Raw genomic sequence first — 26811 nt, 5'->3', positions numbered from 1 at the left:
GAGTCAAGATGGCGGGCTGAACGCCGCCGAGTGGAGACGCTGCATGTGTGGTCTGCTCCTGGTAACTGCGGTTAATGTACGAAGGCACGAATTTCACCTAACGGTGTTCTAACCGAGAACGGAGAACGGAGTAGGAGTGGAAGGAGAGGAAGATTTAACTTGCTTACTGGCGATTTACTGATTTACGGGCAATTTTGCACTTACGTATCGAGAGGTGCAAGAGGATCAGCTGGTGACTGGCGTTTTGGCGTTTGGTGTTTGGCGTTTGGCGCTTGGCGGGGTCAATGTTGTGGAAGCTGCTGCAACACGGCAGGAGCTTGCTTCGCTCCCGGAGCCGAGCAGTGAGCTTCACTCATACCACACCGCCCTCCACCTTTTCGATCAGCTGGGCATTCCGAGCGTTGACTCAGGGCGCACACCTGAGAGTTTTCCCAAGAACACGGCTGCAGAGACGGACGGGAGCGGCTGAATCGGCGGAATTGACAGAAACAGCAGTGGTGCACGAGTCGATGTCCTCACGTCAGACCAGATCCAGGAAGACCGCTTTGGCGCTTAAAAAAACACCTACAGGTACTATGACTGCGGTGGCTGTAGGGGTAACGGTGGTAAGCACCCTGGGGGATAAGAGTGAGACTAGCCAAACATCTTTAAGTGGGACTATTAACCCCGGTCTGAACACCCATGGAGCTAGTAATGGAGCTAAAAAAATAGAAAGTGATGTCGGTAAGAGCTTGTGCCCAGGGAAGATAATTGATTCCACCGCTGCTGCAAAGGGAAACACCAGGGGCGTGCTAAAGGTGGACTCTAGTTTAACAGAGATGCTGCCTGCCGGCAAAGATAAGATGAATGAGAATGTTAAAGGTGATAAAAATAAAAATAAAAACGAAGAAACATGTGCCAGAAATAAAGAACTAGGTAAAATATCCGGAGAGGTACAGGCAGAGAGGAGTACGCAGGAAGCCATTAAGGATATTGGGCTTACTACTGAGAGACATGGTGGCAAGAAAGGATCGGATAAAGTATCTATAGACAAGGGGCCTACAAATTCTGTAACTAAGGAAACTAAGGGAACTAGTGAAACGAAGCTGGGCCAGATTAGTGAAACTGCGAGCAATATAGAGACTGATTTAACCAATAAACCACTGCAGATGGTACAAGATCAACTGGGAGGCTCCGAGATTTCTAACGCTAGCAATAACATGTGTGTAAAGATTGATAAACACAAACCAAGAGAGAAGGAGAAGGAGGGAGAGGGTGTGATTGATTTAGGTCAGGAATCTGGAACTAAATCAGATGAAGATTCAAATGTTGACTACGAGGAAATTTCGGAAGAAGAAGAAGGGCTCAATGAGACTCCCAAAGCGATAACTAGTAAAAAATTGGTACCAAGGAAAGCTAAGAGAAAGGTTAAGACGAAACAAAAAATCCTCCTATTAAAAGCAACAGGTAAAGAAATGGTCGAAAATAAAAGAAGTCGCTTAATTGATGACAGCCCTTTGAGAAGGTGGATAGAAGCCAAAGGCGGAGTAAAGAATATGGCCTTAAGACTATCGGGGGCCAGTCCAGACGAGTTCAACGGGCAGCTGAGTAAAATTCAAGAGGATAATTCAAGTAATAATACAAGCTTAAACGTGGACAGACCTATGGATCCCCTAGTTGACTCTAACGTAAATGTACTACCTTTGAATCAAGAGGTCTCTAGTAACACGATCATAGTCTCGGAAGAGGAGAATAATGACATAAATGTTGTGACACATTCAGAGACTCCTGGAGTCTCTTCTATTTCTATTGGTACTCTAGATACCTCTATGTTACAAACTATATCAAATGAGTTCGAGAAATCAAGTATGGAACAAAATCTCGAGCTGTCAAATCCAAATAGTGAGGAGATAAACGCAGCCGAGGAAACTATAGTATCCAGTTTGAGGAAAACACAGACACAACTAGATCAAATTGATCATAATTCTGAAGATAATCCAGGAAAAGCAGTTGAATTAGATTCTTCGGTTGAAGTGCCAACAGGCACATATTTAAATCTGCAAGAAACAATACCTGGAGGGTCTTTAGTACAAGCTGGAAATTCTTATCTGCCATGCTCTTCTGACACTTCCAATTTCATACCACCAAAAGGCATATCAATGGAGGCAATTATGCAGACCTTGTTAGATCAGAGGGTTGAGAGTCAACAACAATACCTCCAACTAAGAGAGGATAACATTAAAATACAAGGAACCATGAGCGACATTTGTCAAAATCTAGGAGGAATAAGTAAAGAAATAGAAGATATTAAAACACGAATAGTGGAGGTGGAAGAAGATGTTAATCATGCTTCTTCAACTATTAAACAGAATACTTCTAGAGTGACCCTTCTGGAAGCCAAAGTGGAAGATTTGGAAAATAGGGCCCGAAGACAAAATCTTAGATTATTTGGAATACCGGAAGGTATTGAGGGGTCAGACCCGCGAGCTTTTGTGGTCAAACTTTTTCAAAGGGCCTTTGTTGATCTCGCGGATTGGGATTGGGACTCTCAACTCCAAAGAGTACACAGACTTCCGTTAGTTCAAAGGAACACTAACAGCAAGTTCCCGAGACCTTTTTTGATTTACTTTGGCAATTTTCTTTTGCGACAAGCAGTTGCACTAAAAGCAAAACCAAATAACCCTGTAACCGTTGATAACTTCACTTTTTTTGTGAAGTCTGATTTAACTAAGGTAACTATGGATAAACGGTGGGAACTCCAGAAATTAATTGATGCCTTTAAAAATATAGGATGCTTGGCCTATCTGCAAGAACCTGCTCGCCTTAAAGTCATTCGGGATGGACAAGTGGCCTTTTTCACCGATCCTTTATCTGCGAAACAATGCTTGGAAAAATTCTCATGTGATAATGAAAGAAGAAAGCAAAAAGAAAAAGAGAACTAGGGCTATACTTTCTTTTCTTTTACCTTCTCTTTTTTTTCTAATATATAAGAAGGCAGGTTAGATATAGGCATATGTATATACCCTCTATTCCCTTTTTGTTCTTTTTCTTCTTCCTCTATTTTAGTGTGATATTTTGCGATACTTTGAAATGTGATTTGAATATAGATACTAAAGGTACTAAAATTATGAATCTACTTAGGTTTGAGCAACCACTCATGCATGCTTCTTCACAGAGCTGCCACTCCAGCGGCAGCAATGCTAGAGGGGAGCTCCCCCCCTAGAAACGGGGCGTTGCAAGGGAGGGGGTGGGGCTGCCACAAGGGCAAGGGTGGCAGCAGGAGTCGGGGGTGGGGGGTGGAGGTAAAAAGGAAAAATGTGTTTGCAAGTTTTGACGTTTTATTTTTGTTTAAGGAAAGTAGGAATGTAATGCTAATAAAGGTTAAAACATGGAGGAATAGGAGTACATTATGTATAAGATCAATATTAAATAAATGCTTAAGTTAAGAATTTTATGTTGGAATGTAGATGGCCTAAACAATAAAAGTAAAAGAAATCTAGTAAAGGAAGAGATTAAAATGTATAACCCTAACATAGTGCTGTTGTCAGAAACTCATATAAAATATCAAGATAAAAAATTGCTAACACAACTAGGTTATGAATTGGTTATCTGTACTTCGCTGAATGAGACCATAAGGGGGGTTGCTATTTTAAAACAAAGAACACTTCAATTAGATATAATGAAGACTGCCACAGATAATAGAGGCAGATGGGCAATAGCACAGATTCAAGGTGCTAAAGCTAAATTAGTATTTTGTGTGGTATATGGCCCAAATATTGATAAGCCTAAAATCTATGAAGATTTAAGTTTAGAACTACTAGAATGGGAAGGGGAAATTATTATTGCTGGAGACTTTAATTGTGTGATGAATTATAAAATGGATTCTACGGGGCCAATGAATTATAAGAGAATGCATAAAGTTAGAACTGCGATTTTAGAATTGGCAAGACTAAACAATATTAGAGACATATGGCGGTCTAAACACACAAAGGTGCCAGGTTTTACCTATTATTCTGCCCCGCATAGATCATGTTCTAGGATTGACATGATATGGGCCTCTGAACATATTTTAGAAAATTGCACGATTGAAATCTGTCCTAAAATAACATCGGATCACAATCCTCTTCTTGTGGAAATCAACATTGAAAATCAGAATGTAAAACTAAGAAAATTCACTTTTCCTAGACACTTATTGGTTGACCCAATTTTTATTACATTAATCAAAAATCATATACAGGAATTTATTATGCTAAATATTAACACAGCGAGCATCAATACTGTATGGGACACCTGCAAGTGTAGTATCAGAGGTTGTGTCCAACAGTATGCATATAGGCTTAATGCAGAAAATCGCAATAAGAATAAGGATATGACATCTAAACTATCAGATCTGGAATCACAACTGGCTGAAGCAACATTGCAATCAAAAAATAATATTGATCTGATTAGAACACAACTAGCAGGGCTACAAGCTGGACTTAGGAAAACGTTAAGGGAAAGGTATGCGGTTAGATTACATAAATACAAATTAGATCAATATGAAGGCGGCGACTGCATCGGAAAAATATTAGCCTTTAAAACCGCAGATAGGAAAGCGAAAACTAGAATAAAGGAAATAATGGGGTCAGATTTAGTGTTATATGGGCAAGAAGATCAAATTTTAAATCAATTTGTTAAATTTTACCAGCATCTTTATACCCCAGAGGAGCTACCGAGCAAGTTAGACATTGAAAAATATCTTGATCAACATCTAAGCTCAACGCGAGAACTGAAACATGAAATAATTCAACAACTAAATTCAAACATTACTATTGAGGAGATTAAAATAGCTATCGATCATTTACCTTTAGGTAAGGCAGTTGGGGAAGATTGTATACCAGGAGAATTGTATAAACTCTGCTATCAAGAGTTGGCTCCATTACTACAAACAGTTATTAACTCTATTATTGTTTCTAAACAAGCTCCTTCTTCATGGAAACTCGCTAAAATCATATTTTTTTTGAAAAAGGGGAAGCCAGAAAAAGAATGTGGATCGTATCGGCCCATATCTCTACTAAATTCCGATGTGAAAATTTTTGCTAAAATTCTAGCTACTCGGCAAGCGCCCCATATGCCAGATATTGTTAATCCCCAACAGCATGGCTTTGTGATAGGTAGAGATACCACTATGCATGTTAATACTTCCATAACTGCCTTGGATGTAGCAGAAACCACTAACACCCTACTCGGTATGATAATGTTAGATGCGGAAAAGGCATTTGACCGAGTGGGGTGGGATTATTTATGGACAGTATTAAGAAAAATGGGTATAAATGGCCCTTACTTAGACTGGGTTATGTCAATCTATGATGAACCACGGGCGGTGATTAGCTACGGAGGCACTGATTCTAACAATTTTAAGATTTCTAGAGGTACTAGGCAGGGATGCCCCCTTTCACCATTATTATTTGCTTTATCCTTAGAACCTTTTTTAAATGCTTTAAATGCCCAAACAAATATAATACCTGCTCAACATGGGGACATAACCCTTAAATTAACAGCTTTCGCGGATGATATCGCAATATATACATCGGATGTGTGTAAAGCTATGCCAGCAATTATAGAGGAAGCACACAAATATGGGGAAATCTCTGGGTATAAACTAAATGTTAACAAAACCCAAATCATACTTAATTACACCCCGGCTGCATGCAACTATAAGACCTGCAAAGAAGCTGTATATCTAGGTATAAAGCTTATGGCTAAAGTGGAGAAAATTGCTGAAATAAACTATGGGGCATTTCTCAAAGAAACAACTGCGAGCTTTAAAAAATGGCATAAGATACCTCTGAGTTTACTAGGGAGATTAAATCTGATCAAAATGAAAATCTTACCTAAGTTACTTTATTTGTGTAGAGCTATACCACTACTGCCAAATAAGCTGTTTTTTAAGAAATTGGATGGTATCTGTAGCAGCTTTATCTGGGGGTATAAAAAGGCACGGAGGGCGGTTAAACTTCTGACACTACCTATCTCTAAGGGGGGACTTACCTTTCCGGATTTTAATCTCTACTTTTTAGCTACTTTTTTTTTGCGCATTAGGAGCCTATTAAAGAGTACTCCTCCTTTATTTTTTCATCACTATATGCTGGGGGCAGATGCCAACCAATTTCTATTACGGGTTCACGACCCTAATTACTTTAAAAGAGTAAAATTTAAGACGGCTAAGCATGCTATCAGAATTTGGGACAAAATCCTGCACATTAGTAATTGCTCATTTTATAACGCTGAGCTTAGACTATGGAATAATCCTGGCCTTCCTGGCATCTTTTCGGATGGATTGGGTAATCGGTGGATGAGACTAGGTATAAACACACTAGGAGACCTGTATGGTATCAATGGTTTGATGGATTTTGAGAATTTAAAAATTACAAATGGGCTTACTGATGATATGCACTTTAAATATAGACAACTTAGAGATTTTTTTTGCAACAAATTGAAGATAATGGAAGTCGGACAATCTGAAATTCTTGAGGGTATCTATTCAGAAAAAACTAAATCACTGATTAAATGGGGATATCAATGGCTTATTAAGGAGAAGGGTGAAAACACAACTCAAATTGCAGCTAAATGGTCTCGTAGATTAGGCCAAAACATCAATTCAGTTCACATTGGTAATGCCCTAACTCACTTAAATGATATAGTTCACTCTTCCAACTTGAAAATGCAACTATATAGGACAGTTACGGAGCTATATTATACGCCACAAAGGATATCCAGCTGGTCACAAGGTAACTCCTTGACAGATAAATCCAAATGTGCTAAATGTGATACTGCCGCGGCTGGAATTGAACATATGTTATTTTACTGTCCCGCACTTTCCAATTTTTGGAACCGTATATCTTACTATCTTCAATTTTACCAAATAAGCTCAATGGATTTTACGGCACAATGGGTTTTGTTAGATATTCAAGATAAGAACTGTCCCAATAAAGATCTTTTAACGATTTTGCTCGCATGTGCTAGATTAATTATAGCCAGGGTCTGGATCTCTAACGAACCCCCCAAGGTTGCTGACTGGCTAGCTCTGGTATATGAAATTAGAACTATGGAGTTCTCTCTAGCTAAGCTTAGATGCCCTAAAGCCCTTTTGAAAAAAGAAAAGATTTGGAAGAGTTTTTTTGATGGTCAAGAGCTGTGATTAGGCCCAATCCGTTTTTTTTTTTTCTGTTATTGTAGGTTAGTACTTTAATTGTAGAATCAATGTGAAGTTTGATTTACGAAATACTGTATAACGTTTTTATTCCTCAATGTTATGAATTTATAACTGTATGTTAATTATGGAACTGATCTGCTATGAATTTTGTCACTTCTTGCAAACAATAAAAACGTTTTAGAAAAAAAAAAATGTTCAGTTTTATGAGCAATAATACTGTATGCTTTTATCAACTATGAATTTGATATTATCTTTTGATCTGTATTATTTTAAGGTGATTTTATTTACCGAATAAATATTAATATTGATTGAACCTTTGAAAGTGATTATGTGAGGAAGTGCATGAGTGTCTTGTAGTGAGGGCTGGGCCTTGTTACACACATTGCTATGTTAGCATAGGCTTATTAGAAGTTTAAACGCCACTTTACCTTTTTGCTGCTTTTTGCACACAACACCACATATAGCTGTTGTTGTAAGTTAGGCTGCGTGAAATGCTCCACATGAGAATGGCTTGTTTTCGGCATCCCTAGACTAATATCGCAACCCTAGTCTGCACAGTGAGTGCTAAAGCCTCCAAGGTTATCATAACTAGGTAGCTGTTATTCGGGCTGATTGGCTCACGTTTTAGACATAACATACATGCAGCTGCAGCCAACGCGATTCTGGCTCCTTTAATATTGCACTGTAAGCATGATTTCAGACACTTGGAAGAATCCCGTTTTTCCAGAGAGAAAGAGAGCTTTTGCAGATCCTGATGTGATCCATTCCTGCTGATCTTGGAGGTATGGGGTCCCCCACACAAGCCTAAGAGACCTTCTATATTTTATAAAACATAGTTCCTAGCTAGGGAGGGTAATTCACTAGGCACTATAAAACCTGTTTTCACCATCATTGTAATATGATTTCACCTTTTGTGTTTTATGGAATTGTAACAATGCTGATCATATTATTTCTAATCATATGTCTGCTTATGTTAGCAAAGATACTGCATCTTAGAGCACGTCGTTAAAATAAATATTTTAACCTTACCTGTGTCTCTTTTTACTCCTGTATAAGAGTATAACGAAAGAGTGTTCTTGCTTCCCACCATTCCTGAGTATAACCTAAGTCGCTTGTTCTGGGTTGTCTAATCATTGGTTCCTTTGCTATAGGACGAAGTGCTAATGTGACACTGATGCTAGCTGGTTAGCGTTTCTAGGTACTGAGGTGAGTTTTTTGGTCCACCACAATTCACTGAGGTCCTGGGTCTCTGTGCACAGTTCTGTAGGAGCAGAATCCCTGCAACAGTCTCAGTGGGTGTGTGAGTGAGTGTGTTACCTTGGCAGCTGAGGGCCCTTGGGGCCTAGAACTCCTATTGTTGCCACCAGTAAGTCCCCCACAGTGGGAATGCTAAGACCTCTAAGGGGATGGAGTCCCCATGGCTGCTGAGGGTCACTGGGGGTCAAGAACCGCTATTGTTGTAACAAACAAGTCCTCCACCGCGGGATTGCTTAACCACGTCGGAGGCCCCGTCCCCTTTCTCAATCACTCTGCATTGGGACATTCTGGCGCACTACCGGTTGGGGGAGGAAGTCCCCTTGGCTGCTGAGGGTCGTTGGGGGACAAGAACCCCTATTGTTGCCACAAGTGATTCGCCCACAGCGGGATTGCTGAGACCGCGTCAGAGGACCCGCCCCTTTTCTCAACCACTCCGCAAACATGTATATAATATACACATATAATATAGTGGTGTTTCCTTATATATCAATGTCTGGACTGTTGATTTGAATTTGAAGCCCGTATTTTGAGATACCAACATTCCAATCAAGGATAGTTACTATTTTTAAAGCTATAAGGGAGGGAAACCGGCCATACATGCTTCTTTCTAGGCATAAAATGATTTAAGCACCTTCATTCTTAAATTTGTATATGAAAATACAAAACGATATTGTTTCATTAAATGGGGTGTGAGGTACAGAGACATGGCACGTTCAAAGGAATGAATATATTTCCCTGCATTTTCAGGTGTCGGCTAGTAACGCGCTGAAAGCGCGTTTTCGCCAGAGAACTATAGTTGGCGTCTCAGCATTCTGAGAACGCCGAAGTGAGACAAGACCTGGCCGCGTGCAGCGTTTCCCCATAGGATAACGTTGTGCGCGCGGCCAGGTCTTGTCTCCACAGCATGCATGGCAGACCGGATCGCGACGCGCGCCTCTCTGGAATGCAGGGGGAGTCTGCAGAGAGGCGCGCGGCGCGTGAGCTTGTTTTTTCACTCCAGCGCGCATTCCTTTCTCAGACCCGGTCCTTGTTCCGTCCTGCTGGAGCCCCCACGCCTATCCGGGGAGTAGATGCAGACGAGGGGCTGGCGAGAGCTATGGATATTATTTTGTTTACCGAATAGATAAGCACATGGTTCGCGTGCACGTATAAGCTCCATTCAAATATGCCGCTCATGATGAAATTAATTTCGCTCTTTGTGAGATCTAAATACTATTTTGCTCGCACAATTATACATACAGTATCACCCAAAAAAAAACTCCCTGGTAGCCCCCTTTCGTATTTGCAGACATATGATTTCATCTTTGCTGTGTGGCTATTTCAAGGATGTTGGATTTGCTCTTTTGAATGAGTCACGTCATTAAATTAGCAGGAGCTCGCGCCTGTGATAGAAGGAAGCAGTTTGTAACGTCGGCGGCCGAAGAAACACGTCTTTTATTTCAGAACCAGAAATTAAAACCTGACAGTAATACGGACTGAACCAGCAAAGGGAAATATTTGGTGTGATGCGTGTGGCAGAGTGATAAATGAAAATACAAAATAGATTAAGTATTTTGTATGGGCACAACATCATTGTGCATTCCTCTTAAGAAGGTGTCCAGTTAAGATTGGTAGGCCTTGTATCCGTCAGTACTTTCATGCAGTGCTCAGAGAGGAGCAAATTAATTATGATGAAGAGGTGAAATTTTAATTAGACAAAAAACAATTTTGGGAGCGTGTTCTTTTCAATCCTCTATTGTTTAACTGGTAGCACTAATGCGAAATGGAACACCTCTCCTTTCAGAATGCTGGAGTACTTCTACATTGCACTAAACTACATTGTCAATCAAACAGCATAAAATGGTAAGTCGTCACTGCCCTTTCAAATCCTTTCTACTGGAATTCTCTAATTGTTCCCTCTCTTTATCTCACCACAGCAGTAAGTAAATCAATTAACAAAATGGCTTTTATCACAGAGAATAACCTTTTAACGGAGGGGATTATCTCCGGTTTATTTTTCATTTCTCTCGCTGAAGATAGCAGTTCATGCCTCATTGATTAGTTTGCCGAGAGTGAGAGTGTGTGCAGAGTGAGTGTGTTCAGAGTGAGAGTGTGTTCAGAGTGAGAGTGAGTGCAGCAGAGTGAGAGTGTGTGCAGAGTGAGAGTGTGTGCAGAGTGAGAGTGTGTGCAGAGTGAGAGTGTGTGCAGAGTGAGAGTGTGTGCAGAGTGAGAGTGTGTGCAGAGTGAGAGTGAGTGCTGCAGAGTGAGTGCAGCAGAGTGAGTGCAGCAGAGTGAGTGCAGCAGAGTGAGTGCAGCAGAGTGAGTGCAGCAGAGTGAGTGCAGCAGAGTGAGTGCAGCAGAGTGAGTGCAGCAGAGTGAGCGCTGCAGAGTGAGCGCTGCAGAGTGAGCGCGGCAGAGTGAGCGCGGCAGAGTGAGCGCGGCAGAGTGAGCGCGGCAGAGTGAGCGCGGCAGAGTGAGCGCGGCAGAGTGAGCGCGGCAGAGTGAGCGCAGCAGAGTGAGCGCAGCAGAGTGAGAGTGCAGCAGAGTGAGAGTGCAGCAGAGTGAGAGTGTGTGCAGAGTGAGAGTGAGTGCTGCAGAGTGAGTGCTGCAGAGTGAGTGCAGCAGAGTGAGTGCAGCAGAGTGAGAGTGTGTGCAGAGTGAGAGTGTGTGCAGAGTGAGAGTGTGTGCAGAGTGAGAGTGTGTGCAGAGTGAGAGTGTGTGCAGAGTGAGAGTGTGTGCAGAGTGAGAGTGTGTGCAGAGTGAGAGTGTGTGCAGAGTGAGAGTGTGTGCAGAGTGAGAGTGTGTGCAGAGAGAGAGTGAGCGCGGCAGAGTGAGCGCGGCAGAGTGAGCGCGGCAGAGTGAGCGCGGCAGAGTGAGCGCGGCAGAGTGAGCGCGGCAGAGTGAGCGCGGCAGAGTGAGCGCGGCAGAGTGAGCGCGGCAGAGTGAGCGCGGCAGAGTGAGCGCGGCAGAGTGAGCGCGGCAGAGTGAGCGCGGCAGAGTGAGTGCTGCAGAGTGAGAGTGAGTGCTGCAGAGTGAGCGCTGCAGAGTGAGCGCTGCAGAGTGAGCGCTGCAGAGTGAGCGCTGCAGAGTGAGCGCTGCAGAGTGAGCGCTGCAGAGTGAGCGCGGCAGAGTGAGCGCGGCAGAGTGAGCGCGGCAGAGTGAGCGCGGCAGAGTGAGCGCGGCAGAGTGAGCGCGGCAGAGTGAGCGCGGCAGAGTGAGCGCGGCAGAGTGAGCGCGGCCGAGTGAGCGCGGCAGAGTGAGCGCGGCCGAGTGAGCGCGGCAGAGTGAGAGTGAGTGCTGCAGAGTGATAGTGAGTGCTGCAGAGTGAGAGTGAGAGTCGCAGAGTGAGAGTGAGCGCTGCAGAGTGAGCGCTGCAGAGTGAGTGCTGCAGAGTGAGAGTGAGTGCTGCAGAGTGAGAGTGAGTGCTGCAGAGTGAGAGTGAGTGCTGCAGAGTGAGAGTGAGTGCTGCAGAGTGAGAGTGAGTGCTGCAGAGTGAGAGTGAGTGCTGCAGAGTGAGAGTTGCAGAGTGAGAGTGAGTGCTGCAGAGTGAGAGTGAGTGCTGCAGAGTGAGCGCTGCAGAGTGAACGCTGCAGAGTGAACGCTGCAGAGTGAGCGCTGCAGAGTGAGCGCTGCAGAGTGAGCGCTGCAGAGTGAGCGCTGCAGAGTGAGCGCTGCAGAGTGAGTGCTGCAGAGTGAGAGTGTGTGCAGAGTGAGAGTGAGTGCTGCAGAGTGAGAGTGAGTGCTGCAGAGTGAGAGTGAGTGCTGCAGAGTGAGAGTGCGTGCAGAGTGAGAGTGTGTGCAGAGTGAGAGTGTGTGCAGAGTGAGAGTGTGTGCAGAGTGAGAGTGTGTGCAGAGTGAGAGTGTGTGCAGAGTGAGAGTGTGTGCAGAGTGAGAGTGTGTGCAGAGTGAGAGTGTGTGCAGAGTGAGAGTGTGTGCAGAGTGAGAGTGTGTTCAGAGTGAGAGTGAGTGCTGCAGAGTGAGTGCTGCAGAGTGAGTGTGTGCAGAGTGAGAGTGTGTTCAGAGTGAGAGTGAGTGCTGCATAGTGAGTGCAGCAGAGTGAGTGCAGCAGAGTGAGTGCAGCAGAGTGAGTGCAGCAGAGTGAGCGCTGCAGAGTGAGCGCTGCAGAGTGAGCGCTGCAGAGTGAGCGCTGCAGAGTGAGCGCGGCAGAGTGAGCGCGGCAGAGTGAGCGCGGCAGAGTGAGCGCGGCAGAGTGAGAGTGCTGCAGAGTGAGAGTGAGTGCTGCAGAGTGAGAGTGAGTGCTGCAGAGTGAGAGTGAGTGCTGCAGAGTGAGAGTGAGTGCTGCAGAGTGAGAGTGAGTGCTGCAGAGTGAGAGTGAGTGCTGCAGAGTGAGCGCTGCAGAGTGAGCGCTGCAGAGTGAGCGCTGCAGAGTGAGCGCTGCAGAGTGAGCGCTGCAGAGTGAGCGCTGCAGAGTGAGCGCTGCAGAGTGAGCGCTGCAGAGTGAGCGCTGCAGAGTGAGAGTGAGAGTGAGCGCTGCAGAGTGAGCGCTGCAGAGTGAGCGCTGCAGAGTGAGCGCTGCAGAGTGAGCGCTGCAGAGTGAGCGCTGCAGAGTGAGCGCTGCAGAGTGAGCGCTGCAGAGTGAGCGCTGCAGAGTGAGCGCTGCAGAGTGAGTGCTGCAGAGTGAGTGCTGCAGAGTGAGTGCTGCAGAGTGAGGGTGTGTGCAGAGTGAGAGTGTGTGCAGAGTGAGTGTGTGTGCAGAGTGAGAGAGTGCTGCAGAGTGAGAGTGAGTGCTGCAGAGTGAGAGTGAGTGCTGCAGAGTGAGAGTGAGAGTGAGCGCTGCAGAGTGAGAGTGAGAGTGAGCGCTGCAGAGTGAGCGCTGCAGAGTGAGCGCTGCAGAGTGAGCGCTGCAGAGTGAGCGCTGCAGAGTGAGCGCTGCAGAGTGAGCGCTGCAGAGTGAGCGCTGCAGAGTGAGTGCTGCAGAGTGAGGGTGTGTGCAGAGTGAGAGTGTGTGCAGAGTGAGAGTGTGTGCAGAGTGAGAGTGTGTGCAGAGTGAGAGAGTGCTGCAGAGTGAGAGAGTGCTGCAGAGTGAGAGTGAGTGCTGCAGAGTGAGAGTGAGTGCTGCAGAGTGAGAGTGAGTGCTGCAGAGTGAGAGTGAGTGCTGCAGAGTGAGAGTGAGTGCTGCAGAGTGAGAGTGAGTGCTGCAGAGTGAGAGTGTGTGCTGCAGAGTGAGGGTGTGTGCAGAGTGAGGGTGTGTGCAGAGTGAGAGTGTGTGCAGAGTGAGAGTGAGTGCTGCAGAGTGAGAGTGAGTGCTGCAGAGTGAGAGTGAGTGCTGCAGAGTGAGAGTGAGTGCTGCAGAGTGAGAGTGAGAGCTGCAGAGTGAGAGTGAGTGCTGCAGAGTGAGAGTGAGTGCTGCAGAGTGAGCGCTGCAGAGTGAGCGCTGCAGAGTGAACGCTGCAGAGTGAGCGCTGCAGAGTGAGCGCTGCAGAGTGAGCGCTGCAGAGTGAGCGCTGTAGAGTGAGCGCTGAAGAGTGAGTGCTGCAGAGTGAGAGTGAGTGCTGCAGAGTGAGAGTGAGTGCTGCAGAGTGAGAGTGAGTGCTGCAGAGTGAGAGTGAGTGCTGCAGAGTGAGAGTGAGTGCTGCAGAGTGAGAGTGAGTGCTGCAGAGTGAGAGTGAGTGCTGCAGAGTGAGTGTGTGCTGCATAGTGAGAGTGTGTGCAGAGTGAGAGTGTGTGCAGAGTGAGAGTGTGTGCAGAGTGAGAGTGTGTGCAGAGTGAGAGTGTGTGCAGAGTGAGAGTGTGTGCAGAGTGAGAGTGAGTGCAGAGTGAGAGTGAGTGCAGAGTGAGAGTGAGTGCAGAGTGAGAGTGAGTGCAGAGTGAGAGTGTGTGCAGAGTGAGAGTGTGTGCAGAGTGAGAGTGTGTGCAGAGTGAGAGTGTGTGCAGAGTGAGAGTGTGTGCAGAGTGAGAGTGTGTGCAGAGTGAGAGTGAGTGCTGCAGAGTGAGAGTGAGTGCTGCAGAGTGAGAGTGAGTGCTGCAGAGTGAGAGTGAGTGCTGCAGAGTGAGAGTGTGTGCTGCAGAGTGAGAGTGTGTGCTGCAGAGTGAGAGTGAGTGCTGCAGAGTGAGAGTGAGTGCTGCAGAGTGAGTGAGTGCTGCAGAGTGAGTGAGTGCTGCAGAGTGAGAGTGAGTGCTGCAGAGTGAGAGTGAGTGCTGCAGAGTGAGAGTGAGTGCTGCAGAGTGAGAGTGAGTTCTACAGAGAGAGAGTGAGTGCTACAGAGTGAGAGTGAGTGCTGCAGAGCGAGAGTGAGTGCTGCAGGGTGAGAGTGAGTGCTGCAGGGTGAGAGTGAGTCCTGCAGGGTGAGAGTGAGTGCAGAGTGAGTGCAGAGTGAGTGCAGAGTGAGATTGTGTGCAGAGTGAGAGTGTGTGCAGAGTGAGAGTGTGTGCAGCAGAGTGTGAGTGAGTGCTGCAGAGATGAGTGTGAGTGTGAGCAGAGGGAGTGCAGAATGAGACCACACACATAAGACCACACACATAAGACCGCGCACATAAGACCGCGCACATAAGACCGCGCACATAAGACCACACACACACACACACCACTCTCACCACCACACACACCACCACACAACCACACACACCACCAGCCGTCACAGCACACTTTCACCGGGCACAAACATCACCAGCCGTCAGTGCACGCTTTCACCGGGCACAAACACCATTAGCCGCCTGTGCACGCTTTTACCAGGCACACACACCACCAGCCATCAGTGCACGCTTCCACCAAACACACACACCTTCAGCCGGCAGTGCACGCTTCCACCAAGCACACACACCACCAGCCATCAGTGCACAATTTCTACAGGCACACACACCACCAGTCATCAGTGCACACATCAATTGTTAACGCATCCACAATTAAATATTGTAGCAACCGCAGTATGGTGCACTTTACTTTTAAACATATTCATCTAAAGCGCAGCATGCCACCATTGCTACAATTCCAATCCAACCCACATAATTCCACTACACACCACATGCATACACTCCATAACAGATGGCTAAAAGACATTGCCATTTACAATGCCATTAGCTCGAACTCAAATAAACCCGAGACCTATTGCATTTCTAATGCTTGTTCTACCTGTGCCTGGTTCTGTTTCTTAATGACAAAACACAACAAATATTTTATTCGTTGGTCTGCACTTAGGGATACCACCACACCCTCAGCAGCATGCTCTCAGGAAGCATGCCTGGAGATATGGCTTAATACTCGCCACGGGTGGGGGAAAGATATTCCAATCAGTTCATGCAGAGTCCATCTCAGGGAAGGAAAAGTGGTGATCTTTGGACAGTCTTGGCGATGTCTGGAGACAGTCTGCAAGTGTGAGGAAAATGCATTATGCCACGGTGCCTGGACTACAAATTAAACTTCCCTGCATGTCAAACTCTAATGGAGTTTGGTGATGCTACAGGGCCTCATTTACAAACTACATTTCCCAGCATGTCATGAACTCCCACTAAGTACTGAAATGCGTCAGTCATCTTAGATTTCAGGTTATAACTTCCCTTGTGACCCAGTGTCTTTGCGGGAGCTCCTTGGTTCAATGAAGATCTTAACGTAGCCAAAAAAACGTACAAACGCCTGAAGCAAATTTGGAGGAAAGAGTACTGCCCTATAAGGAGTCAATTACAAAACAAGCTTAACCCCTTTCGTGCGGGGCGTATTTTCCGCCTGTGCTGACTCCGCCTTGCGCGGGCGGAGTCATGACGGAACGGTTCCGTCATCAGCACAGCTCACCCGTAGCTGATGACGGAACCGTTCTGTCATCAGCATGGAAGGGGTTAAAAATTATCAGACGCTCATCAGGAAAACAAGGTGCCTTTGCTACACCGAAAAAATAGAGAAAGCTAATGTTTCATCCAAAGAACTCTTCTCTATCTTGAAATCACTGTCTTCACTGGAATGAACAACAGCTCCTGCGACGTCATCCATGGAGAACTGCAAGAAGATTGCCAATTACTTTGCATCTAAAGTACTAAAGATCTATAATACTTTTCCCTTAGATGTGCGCAGTACCATCAACCTAGATATCCTTTCTGAAGAATCTTTCAGGGAGAATGGTCTTAATTTAAGACCCATGACTTGGATGATCTGAAGGACCTGGCTTTAGGCATCAAATCATCAGGTTTTCCTACGGATCCAGCCCTGCCTAAACTTCTGATGCATGGAAAGGAAATTATCCTCCCATATGTTCAACAGCTCATAACACTATTGTTTTGCCTAGGCGAGGTCCCTTTTAAATGGAAGCAGACGACAATTCTCCCGCTACAGAAAAATCCTTCTGCTGATCCCGATACCAGAAAACGTAAGTCGTATTTCTCTGCTGCTACTATTTGCTAAAATCAAGGCGGAAGTGGTGAATAAGCAAATCATAAATCATATTAATGTGAATGATTTATTTCATCCTACACAATCAGGATTTAGAGCTTCATACTCGACGGAGTCCGCCCTTCTTGTCACTGATACTTTGAGGTGTGCTGATGCTGGACAAACAGCTGCACTGATATTATTGGACCTAAGCGTGGTCTTTGTCACCCACCATATCACACAATATACTTCTTCGAAGGTTATTCCAATGCAGTGTTAGGGGTACAGCTCTGAGTTGGATGCGCTCCCTTCTTCTTGCGCGTACTTTTCAGGTTGCCCAGCATACTTTTATGTCAGAGAGTATCCCCCTTTTGCAAGGGGTCCTACAGGGCTCTATATGGAGCCCTACTTTATTTAATCTTTAGATTGCCCCCCTTACAGAAATTGTGGAAAAACACAATGTAACAATTGTGTCCTATGCTGATGATCTGCAGCTTATTGTAACTATCTCAGGACACGGAGGCAGCGGCTTCCTTTTTTTCACTAAGTGTAGAGGAACTAGTCTCCTTGATGTCTAAAAATTGCCAAAAACTTAATGGCAACAAAACTGAGGTACTGATAGTTGGGAAAGCACCTTCTATTTAGTCATGGGCGTGGTGTCCCGAGACTCTGGGGCAAACCCCTACCCCTAAAACAGAAACTAAAAATTTTGGGGTGTGGTTTTATCCGAAACGTTAGTTCAAAAATCAAATCAGGAAAGTAGTTGGTAAGTGCTTTAGTACTCTCAAAGTTCTAAGAAAACTCCTTGACCTTTTACCTATAGTGGCCAGGAAAACAATTGTCCATGCCCTGGTCACATCTCAAATAGAGTATGGCAATATTTTATATTTAGGAGCACCTAAAGAAAGTCTAATTAAACTCCAACACATTAAAAATGCAGCCACGTGTCTGGTTCTCAACCTTCAGAGAAGAACTTCTGCCTCTAAGGCTCTGTCTATTCTTCACTGGCTGCCCGTGGAGAAGAGGATCATCTATAAGGCAATGTGCTACTACCACAGAATTTTGGGTAATAAGAGTTCTAGTTACCTTCGATCTATGATTACTTCTTACACGGAATCCAACATAGAGGATCTCAACTGGCAAAGTTACCTAGAGTTCAAAGAGCCAGGAGGGGAGCTCGATCATTTAGTTACCTTGCAGCTAAAAAGTAAAACATTCTGCCTCTGAATCTGAGATCTGAGCCAGTGGAACGGACCTTTTGCAAGGAACTAAAAACCTGGCTGTTTGCACTTTAACTCCAGTTTTAGTTGTCTGCTACTAGTCTTTTACCCTTTAGTCTAGGTTTCGGTCGTATCCTCTGTCTTATTACCCATGACAGATGTACTGATTTTTGCACGGAGACACACCGTTGGTTGTAACCAGGCGCTTTACAAATGGTAAAATAAAAATAAATTGATAAAACAAAAACTACTGAAACTAAAAAAAAAATCACTCAACTCTCTGAGAGAAGCAACCAAGGTGATATGAGAAATTGATAGATAAAATGTGAAATGGTCTCTTAGAATTTTAGACCATTATCTTCATTTTATATCTGAAAGAGTGTAATCTATAACTAAACTAGCAACATCATTTAAAATCGACAATAAATACTTCAGGATCCTACAAAAGGCAACAGGAACATTAGTGTCATTTTTGTTTTGCAATCTGCTTACAGGCACTGAAGACAATTCGTAAGAGAGCTATCAATGCATAGTAAAGATGAGATTGTCAAGCAGTGGAAACTGTAACTAAGTGTTAATTATATTGAGTTATGCTAGTGGGGTAGGCTGGGCAAAAAGATCAGAATTTACATCAAGGACAAAGACACTATATTGAATAAACAGAAGGTAAAGCTGAGATTTATACGCATTTATTTACAGGCAGTCTCATGAAGATATGAAAATTGTGCGATACTCGCAGAAATTCTCTAGAAAAGTAACTTAACACATTCCTTTTATGGATGTTTTGTGTGCAACAGACAGTGCTGAAAATTATCTATAGCAGTTCATGGGAAAATGTTGCAAAGCAGTTGATTGCTTACCTTCAACGCTTGGAATCCCTAATATTTCAGTCTTCACATGTTTGCAACTGTTAAGGCTACTTCTGCATTTACAAGCACCTGATTCAACAGAAACAAACACAATAATAAGATTTGGAGCACCCAAAACTAGACAAAGTAAAAAGCACCATTTAGTGGGGATAATCTATGCCAGAAAGTGAATGTTCCTGAAAGTTAGAAATAGTGGAGAGCAAACGGATGGTTATCTGAGGAGGAACTCAAACAGTACAAGGAACAAGTATGACATCAAAGCAACTTGTCTTTGTGTACTAATCTCTCCACAGAGTGACAACTGTTTACTACATTTAATGAAGTCCAGCTCCAGATTTCAGAAAAAGAGAGGGCTAGTGGTTTCAAATCAAAACATATGTTTTAAGTGGCGCTCAGCGTCTGTATCCAAATACAACAGAAATGCTCATGTAAAGATGAAAACAAAATTGTGTTTATCTTCATAAAGGTTAACACAGATTCTATAAGTCTCAACAATAGTATCTAGCCAGGAGTGTATAGTGATAAAATATTAAGGAACGAGTCAAAGATAAACTGGCTACCCATGAATGTACTAAAAAGCTGCCAAGAAGTTGGGATACCATCTATACATTACTTGAAAATTTGGTAAGAGAAGTAACTCAAATCCTCAAAATTCCTATAATCCGGGTCATTCTTGCCACAGATTAACTGACTTTGTTAGTTTACCCCTTGGAAGAATAAAACCACACACCAATTTATACAATCTTAAGCTCGGACTCGGTCATATATATCGCAATGACTTCACTAATCACAAGGGCATGATGCGATACTGGACATGCTTTCAAAGAGGATCTCACTTACTTGCATGTTGAGCACGAATACACATAACTATCTTTTATTAAAGCAGTAACTGAAATTACTGCTGGGAGTTCTCTATGCCCAACACAAAAGTAGACATCATAAGAATGATTCAGAAAGTGGACTTTGGCTACAAAGGGTTTATGCAAACTAGTAGAAGACCTGCACAGTTGTACAAAACCTTTGTTAGCTGGTATTTGCAAATGCACCACTCACAGACCTAGTTTGAAAGCAAACAATTTAACCCGTTAACCGTGGTCGTTTTTTTGCGGCAGTGCAGCCATTTTAAAAACCGTGTGGGGCTGCGTCAGACATTGGACGTGTGCAGCACCAGCCAGGTAGTGCTCCGAACATTCAATGGCCGACGACAGTACTTAATGGGTTGATAGTGCTGTGCAATGCACAGGTGAGCCTTCTCTAGAACACAATGGTTTGAAACCATAATATTGATAAATGTATCCTTTTACCACAGTTGCATTTTTTAAGATGCCGAACCTAACAAATATGATCATCTACCTGAACTTAAAGCCAACACAAAAATGGACTGCATATGGTGATACAAATTGCAGCAATGGCCTTTCCCACCTGAAAACATTGACATTTAAGAAAACAATACAGCAAATCCTTCTGCAGTCAAAGCCCATTAGGTTGGTACTTTTCTGATCAAGCACTGTATTGCTGCTTTCAGACAAGCATTGGAAATGCAATAGGTCTCGCACCATTAGAGTTAGTGCTTTTAGAATTGTTTATGGGTTTTTTTTGTAAATGTTTAGCATTTTTGTTTCCTGTAGCCAATGCTAAAGAATTACAAATAAAAAAAGCCATAAACATTTCTTAAAGCTCTAACTGAAATGGTCTGAGACCTATTGCACTGTGTGAGGGTGAGGGGTTGAGGGTGAGTGAGGGTGAGGGTGGGTGAGGGTGAGTGAGGGTGAGGGGTTGAGGGTGAGTGAGGGTGAGGGGTTGAGGGTGAGTGAGAGTGAGGGGTTGAGGTTGAGGGTGAGGTGTTGAGGGTGAGTGAGGGTGAGTTAGGGTGAGGAGTTGAGGGTGAGGTGTTGAGGGTGAGTGAGGGTGAAGGGTTGAGGGTGAGTGAGGGTGAGGTGTTGAGGGTGAGTGAGGGTGAGGGTGGGTGAGCGTTAGTGAGTGAGGGTGAGTGAGTTGTTGAGGGTGAGGGGTTGAGGGTGAGTGAGTTGTTGAGGGTGAGGGGTTGAGGGTGAGTGAGGTTGAGGGTGAGTGAGGGTGAGGTGTTGAGGGTGAGTGAGGGTGAGTGAGGGTGAGCATTAGGTCTGAGTATGGATATGTCAGTGGTTGTACGGGTGTGTGAGGTGGCATACGAGAGATTGTATGGGGGTATGAGTAGGTGGGTGAGTGCTTCTGTGGATGATGTCATAAGTGATGTTACTGACCAATGTCATGAGTGATGTAATATGTGAGGTAATAAGCAGTGCATTGCAGGGGCGTACGTTATAGTTAGCTCAAATGTTTCTCGTTTTGTATGAGAAACCAAACCAGAGACATTTGGCAGTTATTTACTTGAGCCAAGTATAACGTACGCCCCTGCAATGCACTGCTTATTACCTCACATATTACATCCCTGATATTATAGTGTGTGGGTGGAGTGTGTGTGGGGAGATCTCCCCCTCTACACACACACACACACACACACACACACTACATACGAGCTAGCTATAAAAAAAAATGTGAAAAACGATTAGGGACAGCACCCACAAAAAAAAGCTATTTTACGCACGGGGATAGGCTTTTTTCCCCGGTTCCGTGTTTTCAATGACACAAGGCTATTAGATATCTGCACAAAGCACTTCATAACAGGCTCGCGTGTGCCTCTGTGGAACTGGCTGAAGAATCGTTTCAATTTTGTTCTCTGCAGGAGCAGGTCAGCGCGTCTAAGTGTCATAGCTGCCGCTATGTCCACGCCTTTTCATATTTTACAGACTGTTTACCTGCATAGGACAGGCTCAGTTCTCACTGCAGGTATGCGTGCAGGTCGGACAAGCAAGACGTGGACTTCCTCCACACCTCTTCCCTCCTAAAATGATCATTGGGCAGAGCACAAGCACTGCACCCGCCTCTTATCTGTGCAGCATATTTATTTTAACTTACTGGGATATGGTGCACACACAAAACAAAAGTGTATAATTTGATTATTAACTTATAAGCAGTGGTTAAAGAGTTTTAAAAAATGTATGGGACTATGATACTGATACTGAACACAAAAGGGGGCGGGTCAGACACAAACAAAATATTTGGGAACTATTTTGTTGGCCTTCCACCTAGAAGTAATTGTATATAGCACGTGATGCACACACTTTAAAATGACAAATGCAAGTTAGACTCATCTTTGAGAAATGCATTGATCTGCTAGGAAAACCCAGCTGGTTATTGCAATCAGTTCAGGTTTCTGTCAGTGTAGCCGGAGGGTCGCAGATCTGAATCCTGGTTGGTGCACCTGGGAATAGCATTGTGTATCTATGGTTATATGAGGGCCCCGTCTGACAAAGTACTATGAACACATACCAGGAGTTTAAACAGTGTATTACAGACTGTATAAAATAGGCTGCCACAATAAAAATAGAAAATGTTATTGCACGCTGTACAAAAGGCAGGTGAATGCAGTATAAGATGAGTTACCACAAAATTAGCTAAAATATTAAGTGTTTACTGTGCGTTCCAATCAATGTTGTATTACTATGGCTGAAAAGCTTGGCAATGGCATAAAAGTGTGATAACGGGACGGTGAAGGCGATATAGAGGGAGGTTAGGACAGAGCGAGATGATTACTAGCGAGATGTAAAGGCAGAGAAGCATGGAGGGTGATGGCAGAGCAAGCTAAGTGACAGGTCATGGGAGGAGGAGTGGTGACATAACGGGAATGGCAAGGAAAGGTGATGACATGACTGTGGTGGCAGAGGAAGACACTATCACAGGAGGTGCTTGCTGAGGATGGTGACAAGTGGGATGGTGGTGATATAGGAGGGTTATGGCAGGGTAAGTTAATGACAGGAGAATAACTTTTTGGGGGCTTTAAACTGTGGTAAACTAAGGGACATCAGTAAAATAAAATTCCAAAATATTGCTGCAAAAAAATGCAAATGTGTGCAGCACAATTTCAATGTTTGTGCCACAAAACACAGGGGGTATTAATAAAATAGAGAAGTGCAATATTCTGCAACAGGGCTGAAACAAAATAATGCTATATACTCCAGCAGGAATACAGCAATATTGTTTGGCCCAATCAAACCTTGCAAATGCAAATCTTTAGGTGACATCTTGATCCGATGGGGTGTAAAACTCAAGTGACTTAGTCCCATGTAACCCATTCACCCAGTCCACTTTCTTGCTAATTACATTCTCGTTCCATTTCTAAAAAGTGGACATACCAAAGCATCCAAAAAACACGTTTAGCAACTATCCCAAATATAATCTAAAATGCAATGGGCTTGGGAACTCAATCAAAATGTAGTAAAACGATAATCCTCAACGAATGTTAAGAGCATACATTCGTGTAGGTAAAGGTGTGAAAATATACAACGCAAAACGTTTGAGGGAATTGATGAACGATTAGGTTAGAAGCTGGAAATGCGGCTATACAAGCATTTTATCCAAAAGGCTTGGACAGAAAATACGTATCTAATCAAGGAAGAGTAGCAGTAGTTTCCAAATGACAAAATATAAAAACACAGTCATGGAGAGGGAGGGGGCTATCTGGCATGGGGGTTGCCACTTAAAACGCGTGGACTGTCACAAGAGATCCCAGTTAAGAACATACCTAGAATGAACCAAACGATGCAAGTAACCACGTATTTTTGGAGATATACATCGAAGCAGGAGGACAAAGTTTCCACACACACACGCCTTATATTCAAGTGAAAAACAAGACTGAGTAGTCCGAAAAGAGGGTTTAAACCTCAGCGAAATCAATTTAAAATACAGGGCACTTACGTTTCAAATGGCAGCCCTGCCTTGAAATCGTGCAAATCATAATGCACTCAAGCTGCCCGTGATGACCTAGGGAGGTTTAGGAGTCGTCCAAGAACAGCCAAAATCAATTTCCATCCCACTGTTATTACTGGGTTAGATTTACAACAACAACAACAAGAAAAGAAACAAAAAGACGGGTAGGGAGAGGCGGCGGGAAGGGGAGGGGGCGGAGCGGGTTAAATTAAACAAACGAGACGGAGGGAAGAGAGGGGAGGGGGGAGGAGAAATGCGACACGGCGGGAAGGAGAGGGGGCGGAGCGGGTAAACCAAGACGGACGTGCACGCGCTTTTAAGCTCAATGCGCATGCGCATTGAGCTTAAAAGTCACGGGCACTGCAAGGAATCGCCACGATTCCTTGCAGTGTGGATAAAGAGTGGATAAGTGCCAATACTCTCGCCTTGCTCGATGCGCATGCGCATCGACAGGCGAGACCTAAAAAAGCAGTGTGCAGCTCCTTGGCACTTTTCTTATCTTCTTGACTTAAACCAAACAAAGAAAACTTTCAAACCCCACCAGTTCTGGGTATGTAATATAGAGAAAAGGCATTTCCCTCACTGTTCTGGCAAATGCACCTTCACACAAATGCCTATAACAACGGGTGGTAAAAGTTTAGACCTCACTGCACTCCCATATCTCCCTCCTGCTAACAGGGTTACAAGTGGAAGGAACTTTACATTTATTGTGTCTTATAAATTAATTTTACTGTACTTTGAAACCTCTGTCAAGATAGTATTTTGCCTGGAATATTTGCCAAATCTTTAATGTATTTATATATTTCATTTATAAAGAGCTCCATCACCTGACGGCATCCTGGCGCTAGAGAACTCAGAGTACATGGCAAGAGGCGAACAAATAAAGCAACAGGGCAAACTGATGCAGGGCAATACAGCAACTAGACTATCGGAAACAACGAGTTTTTAACTTCCTTCTAAAAAGAAGGCAATCACTGATCTGTCTCAATTCCAGGGAAAGCCCGTTCCACAGCCTGGCCGCAGCAACCGTAAAGGTTCTGCCACCCGTTCTAACTTTCCTAAACCTCGCGATCTTAACTAATCTAGTCGAGGCGGAACGAAGATTTCTGGCTGGGACATACCACTCAAATGCCCTCTGTAACGAGACAGGACCCATCCCGTGCAGGGCTTTAAACACAAGACAGAGGGACTTGAACTGAATTCTCTGTCCCACCGGGAGCCAGTGTAGTTCTGCCAGGGCCCGGGAGGACGAAGACCTTCTAGGCCAGCCCAGAGCGAGTTTAGCTGCAGTCAACTGAATTCTAAGAAGTCTGTCCACAAGAGACTTAGGAGATTCAAGCAGAAGGGCATTACAATAGTCCAGTCTGCTCAAAACTGTACTCTGTACAACTAGTGCCTGTGATTGAGAAGGTAGTAGAGGGAACATTTTATGTAATGATCTAATGATCCCAAGGCAGCTTTCCACCGTTCTGGTAACTTGGGCCTCCATGGTCAATTTGTTATTAAACATAATGCCTAGATTGCAAACCTTATCCACTGGTCTCACTACTGTCAACATATCACTAGGCCAGAAGTTAATTGGCAACACTGAGGGAACCCTATCCGCAGAACTGAAGAGTACCTCCGTCTTACCGGCATTACATTTTAGTGAGTTGCCCTTCAGCCACTGAGTCGTGTCACGCAAACAACAGTGAAACTCCTCGATAGAGGTAGCCTGTTCTCCCTCCAATGAGAAGATAAGCTGCATGTCATCGGCGCAGTTTGTGATAGTTTTAAAAAAAAACATTTTTTATTGAAGTCCTTTAGTGACAATCATAATACACAAACAAAATTCATCATATAGCGTATCATATAACATATCCAGCCTATAGATACAAACATCAATTATCGTTCACTTTCATCTACGAAGTCCTATATACAATTTAATCAAAATAGGATCCCCCAATTTTTTCAAATGTTCTTACCCCCCCTATCCTCAAAGCATAAATTTCTTTGCTTTTCCTGATTCTCTTCATTTTCTGTAGCCATTCCTGCATGGATGGGATCTGACCGCCAATTCTGCAATAGCAAGGATCTAGCCACTGCCATTGCAATGTACACTAATTTAACCAACTGGTCTGAGAGCTTAAGATCCGGATCAAAACCATAAAGCATACATTTTACATTGAAGGAAATCATAATCTTATAATGAATTTGAAGAGAAACAAAAATTTCATCTCAGAATGCCTTAATTTTAGTACAGTGTACCATAATATGGGACCAATTGGCCGGGGCATGTTGTAGACATCTAAAACAATTATATGAATTATTAGTGTACATTTTAGAGATAACCGCGGGTGTACGGTACAGTAGCCAATTTACCAAAGAATAAGATTCTGCGCCAATTGGCACCCCTTAGTATACTGAAATTAAATGTATTAATGGTCCTCTAAGTATTCAGAGATAACACATGATTTTCTTGTTCCTGCCATTTTCTAATTGCTTTTAGGCTTAAATCCACCTCCCTACTCTACGCTAAAAAGCGTTTATAAATCCCCGGGTTTCCTTAACCGTTCATCTATAAAAAGGTCGTTAGTCAATTGGGTAGGCTGACTAATCTGTGTGGGATCCAATTGCCCCAAATTTTTTTAAATCATATTATAGGAACCAATCAACAGAGAATTCCTGTGAATTAGACGTGCCATCTCTATCGAGGTTATCCACAATCCATTTCTTAAAAAATCCGTTATTTTAATAAACCCTGCCCTAACCCAATTTTCAACTATCTCTGACCCTATTTTAATCCCTAAAAACGGAAATGCACTAGACAAAGGGGTTGTTAAATTAAAGGGGGGAAGAGAATATCTTTTAAGCATAGCGCAGCATTTTTTAAAAAGCCAGGCCAATGTCTTATAGCGAACAAATTTGGGTGATTTAAGTACCTGGAGGGGGGGAAGGTATCTGAATTTCAATGCAAATAAGATCGAAAAAGAAAATTATGAATAAGTTCTGGCCGAGAGTTTGGTTTTTAAATCTTGACAGATAATGTGCAAAATATGCATTATAGTAATCCGTAAGATTTGGTAAAGAAAGACCTCCTTGATCTGAATCCTCAAAGAGGGTTCCCATTGCAATTCATGGTGTTTTTTTTGCCAAACAAAAGCCGAAAACAGAGATTCTACCCTAGAAAAAAAGCGCCGGGCAAAA

General features: G+C 43.9%; 1 protein-coding gene across 3 annotated transcripts in view; it reads right to left on the bottom strand.

Annotated features, from left to right (window-relative positions):
* PRDM2 (PR/SET domain 2) overlaps positions 1-26811 on the bottom strand; it is a 434311-nt gene that overhangs the window by 359726 nt on the left and 47774 nt on the right. For all 3 annotated transcript variants that reach the window (XM_086921861.1, XM_086921863.1, XM_086921862.1), the window contains exon 2: positions 18808-18885. The gene's annotated coding sequence lies outside the window, so the exon portion shown is untranslated. The remainder of the gene's footprint in view (positions 1-18807; positions 18886-26811) is intronic.

Source organism: Lissotriton vulgaris, chromosome 5 (assembly GCF_964263255.1).
Source record: "Lissotriton vulgaris chromosome 5, aLisVul1.2, whole genome shotgun sequence".
NCBI lineage: Eukaryota > Metazoa > Chordata > Amphibia > Caudata > Salamandridae > Lissotriton > Lissotriton vulgaris.
The sequence above is the reverse complement of the archived record's forward strand: the minus strand, read 5'-3'. Positions and strand labels throughout refer to the sequence as shown.